The 4,754-nt window shown below is 34.9% G+C and overlaps 1 protein-coding gene across 2 annotated transcripts in view; it reads left to right on the forward strand.

Annotated features, from left to right (window-relative positions):
* Positions 1–3,890: 3,890 nt before the first annotated feature.
* Positions 3,891–4,754, forward strand: part of SPRY1 (sprouty RTK signaling antagonist 1) — a 6,404-nt gene continuing 5,540 nt past the window's right edge. The window contains exon 1 of one of the 2 annotated variants that reach the window (XR_001517417.2): positions 3,891–4,318. The gene's annotated coding sequence lies outside the window, so the exon portion shown is untranslated. The remainder of the gene's footprint in view (positions 4,319–4,754) is intronic. The other variant, XM_015593955.2, reaches the window with a different exon arrangement.

A 4,754-nucleotide genomic window follows, 5' to 3' on the forward strand; every position in this document is an offset into this window, starting at 1 on the left:
AAATCGGTTTAGCCTTGCCCACCTTACAGGTGCTCAGAACACTTATGTCAGCCTGCAGCTGTGCAAAGTCATCTAACACAGAGATCAATATGAATACCCAATTCCAAGACTCAAACGGATTTTGCAAGTTTTAATTGAAATTGGAAATGACTTATTTTTAACAATAGGTGGCGCTTCACAGGTTTTTGTTTAGTTGAAATGCATTGACTGTATGAAATGAAATATCTCTGCTACCAATTTAAAAAATTAATACAAAACATGAATATTCATAAAGTACTTTAGTAACTGATAGAAACGTCCTTGCTACCTGTATCTGCCATATTTACTATTAAAATTAATGTTCTAAGAGATTATCAAAAAGAAGCAGCAGTAAATGTACTTTTTGAAAATATGTAGGATCGTGTTTTTTACTTTCCTACTTATTTTTAACTTTTAAAATGTTATTTAATTACTTTTCTGAAACATGTATTTGTTTTTTTATTCTTAATGACCATGAAGATTTTACAAATTTTATAGATGTGATTTTTAATATTTGCAATGACTTTTATCTTAAATCGTAGTAATATGTAAAAGATTAAAGATTCCAGATAAATATTAAGGTGATCAGAGTTTATTAAGTTCGTTAATCTGAAATTATTAGCACACAGCTGCCCCAGGAGATGTTTTAAGTTGTTTTTGTTTTATTGAACATATGATTTTGTTTTCTGACTGTTCTACTTTTGAGGGCAGCTATAGGTTTAAATTCACCTTAGATTCTTATGCGTTTGTCTCTGAGGATGAAGATAGCAGTAGAGAGTTATCAAAATGAGAGATCGATAACTTTTGCTGACCGGAATCAAAGATGACAGATGTTCATTACAAGGGCCAACCCACTCCTGCTTTCGGAAATCAGATTGGCAGAAGATGTGGCTAATCTCGTCTTTTGAACCAAAGAACAAGCGAAGGCTCACGAGAGAACATTTAATATTACGGAAGAGGAAAGAAGACAGTATTTATTCTTCGATCAGATAAGAAATTAAGACTGTTTTGTACTAGGGCAAAGAAGCTTCCCTTATACAACCTTACCATGCGGATTTAATTGGCAAAATCTTTGCTATGTAGTAGTGATGCAATTTGTCTGAGCTCTCGTCACTTTGAGTCTGTAAAGGAAGATGACCCTTGAGGAATGAAGGTCACCAATTCAGAGCCCCTCCATATGCATTTCTTGCTTTTCTTACAACTCGTAGAAAAATAGCATCCCTTGTGACAAAGTCCACAAATGGTTAGGTGTAGAATTATAGACAGAAACTCTACAAATCATTCAGTGCAATTTACTCGATATATTGTTTGATCTGTCCTTTTCCAGAATTTGAAATCTATGCAGAATATTAATATTTCAAATGAGGCAGAAGGATGAGAATTACACTTATGAAAATGAAGGGAATGTTTATGGAAAATTTACAGAATACGTTGGTCTATTTCTGTCAACTACAAAGATTGTTTACAAAAGGAAACTGAAAATAAGACAGCCTACCCTTGCCAGCTTTTCTGGGGAAGTATAGTAATATAATGACTATTGCCCTATAAGGAAAGCTGAGACTTGGTTTCCATTCCTGGTTCTTCAATGATTCATTAGATATTCATAGGCTAACTCACAACTTCTGTGATTTTTTTTGTTTGTGTTTGCTTTTCAGTAAGATAAAAGATTGTATTTATTATCATGACTCCACAGACATATTACAAGAATTAATAAGGTATTATTTTTTGAGAGCTTGGAACACATTATGGTTCTGCTATTTTGGCAAATAAAGCCTCTCAGTTCGCCTTTTTTTTTTCTTTTTTTTTTTTAAAGATCACTGGCAGTTGCAAGGAGTTACCAGTTTTGTTTTGTTTTGTTTCGTTTTTTTCCATTTTACTTTATTCTTTTTTCAAAAGTCAGATCAGCAGGAGAGGTGGCTAATCTTGTTTTCACATGAAAATGAAGAACAAGTCAGGGCTCACTTTCCATTCTACTTTATTCTTTTAGACATATCTTAATATAGTAAACTGAAAATTACTGTAAGATTTTCCCATGGATATTTACATTGGTTTTCCTTTTCAGGAAAATTTCATATCCAGAAATCCATTTCCAGTTAAGGTGCACTGTAATAAACTGACTTAAAAAGAAGGAACAATGTCTATTTTAAGCTAAAAAATTAGAATTTCTACAAAGACTTATAGTTGTAGGCAATCAAAAGGAGAGGCGAGTTTTACTAAATATCTTTTAGATCAAGGGTGGCAAGGCTACATCGACATTTATTTGTAGTCTAGTATTTAGAGAAAAATATATTTTAGTGCTAAATGATGTAAAGTGTTATTGGTCAATTTTGTGCAGCATAATATTTGGTTTCTAAATAGAACATGACCCGTGATGATGGTGTTATAGATAAAATTTCATGGATTTTATTTATTATTGTAATTTAAAATTACTTAATCTCATGGAAATGATAAATACAGCTGTGGTTGAAATAATTTGAAGTTTCTTCGTAATAGGTCTCTTTCAAATGCATTTTTGCAGGATTTCTGGAACTAGAATGTTCAGTGCTCCCTCTCCTGGTTTTACCATATTGGTGAACTGACCTCTCATCCCCAAACTGTGATAGCAGAGAAAATTTTGAAGGACCGAATAGGGTACTTGGATCTGATATTCTATTTCTGATTTGACTATTCCAAATCCATTCATAATGGTCAAGAAACCTATCCGTCATTAGTTAAAGTTCATTACATCCCAAAATACAATGAAATCTACGAAAAAAATAGAAACTGTGTCAATACAGTTGATTTTATCCTTTAAAGCATCCTGTTTTTATATGTTAGCATAGAGTGAGTATGTAGCTTCTTAGCGTCCTTTTTGTTCTGTGTTATTTTTAGTTATTTTCTTGTCGATGGTCTTAGCCATGCCCTAGGTTACTTAAGGTAATTCCGAACACCACTTTAATTTAAAAAAAAAAAAAAATTATTATTTATTTAATTTTTTAAAGCGCACATTTGAAAATCTAGCAAAGAAAAAGCCATTTTCAACAGAATCACTTGATCTTGTAAAAGAGATTTTAAAAATTACTTTGAACTGAAAATTTCCATTCTCAAATTTATATATGATTTAATTTTGTTTTGTTTTGTTTGCTATATTTTCCCAAACACTTTAAGCTACCTCCGATATGCAGTACCTGGAAAAAAGATTTCTTTTCCACTTACTTACTATATGTTTTCGGGTTTTAGGCGTCTTTTAAAAGTCTCTATGGAACCTTAAATTTCACTTATACTTTTTCTCACTGCAGCATTAGGTACATGATTTTGATAATAAATATCTAAAATCCAGTAGCTTCCAATGAAAGAAAAAGCAAATTTCCTACTGATTAAAATGATCTTTTTTCAATGACACATCATCCACCAGTAAGAATTAGAAAAGTTCTTAGTAAATTATTTCTATTTTAATCGACCGCCATTTAGCTGATTTAAAAGAAATAAAAGGGTTGGGCTTTTTGTGTGTGTCAAACTATACAAAAATATTACAAAATAGAAGGAATTTGGAATTTTAAAAATTGGATCGATTCGGGGAAAATTATATCACAAATCAAGATGGAGCACATATTATAAAATTACAGCAGGAAAATTCACCTTTAAGACGTATTGTTATATACACATTTGCAGGCAGGAGTGTCACCTTCTGAACTTTCAGATTTCGCATATTCTGAAGTTTGCTTTAAATAGGGACATTAATATTATATTATCATCTTTTTATATCGATATTCATTTTCTCTCTAGCTGATCAGAAGTGATGACGTCTCATACAAGTTTTTTTTTTTTTAAATCTTTTATTCTTCAAAATTATTTTCTAATTCAACTTTAAAAGAGTGGAGTCCATCAATCCTTTCGCTGAGATTGACAACTAAAGATGGATCACTAAGTTCGAAGGTATTCTTTTATGACAAACCGCATTTGCAGGAGTTTTAGAGGCGGTCTGAAATTTTAGAGGATGTTTATTACCCGAGTGTACAGGGCGACGTTTCCTAGTTGGTACACAGGGAACGAAAGAGGAAACGACTGGAGGGGAAATCCTGTTCCAGGTTTTCAGGCAGCCCGTGTGATTGACACATGATATCACGGGAGGCGTGTCCTGGAGTGGAGGTGGAGGTGGAGGCGAGGGGCTGAAATTGCGCGGAGCTGGCCTGGGATTGCTCTGTAAGGCACGCAGTGGTTTGCAGACTGATAGCAGCAGACAGAGCTCCCTGCCCGGGATAAGGAACAGCTACAGCCGCTGTAAATGTGCCTGAAAAGCAATTTCCAACCTTTGCGTTAGGTAAGAGCCGTTTCCTTCCTTTCCTTGCGTAGACGTTTTAGGAAAGATTAGGTGAGAGATGTTGGCTTTTGCAAGGAGCCGAGTTATTTCTTTGAACTCGCTTCAGATCTGAGAGTCCTGGTTGCATTTCAGATTGCCAGTAGCCTCCCCACGGCTAAAGCCAGTGCTCTTAAGGGAAATGCTATCGCCGAAAGAAAAAGCAGGGTTCCTTAGATTTGCCCCCCTTATCCGAACAGTAAAAGTCTAAAGTCCGAAACGGTCGCACGTTGAAAACCAGTGGTCGGTGCCGAAGAGGGGCCGGCGCTGGGCGTGCGGACCCGATGCGTGTTTGTTTAGGCATTGTTGGCGCAGCGGTTGTTTAAAACCTGAATTTCCCGTCTCTGTGTATTGATTTCCAATGCGCAGAGGCGTTGCTTGAACGCCGTTTGAACTCCTC

This window comes from Pteropus alecto, unplaced genomic scaffold (genome assembly GCF_000325575.1).
Source record: "Pteropus alecto unplaced genomic scaffold, ASM32557v1 scaffold17, whole genome shotgun sequence".
Taxonomy (NCBI): domain Eukaryota; kingdom Metazoa; phylum Chordata; class Mammalia; order Chiroptera; family Pteropodidae; genus Pteropus; species Pteropus alecto.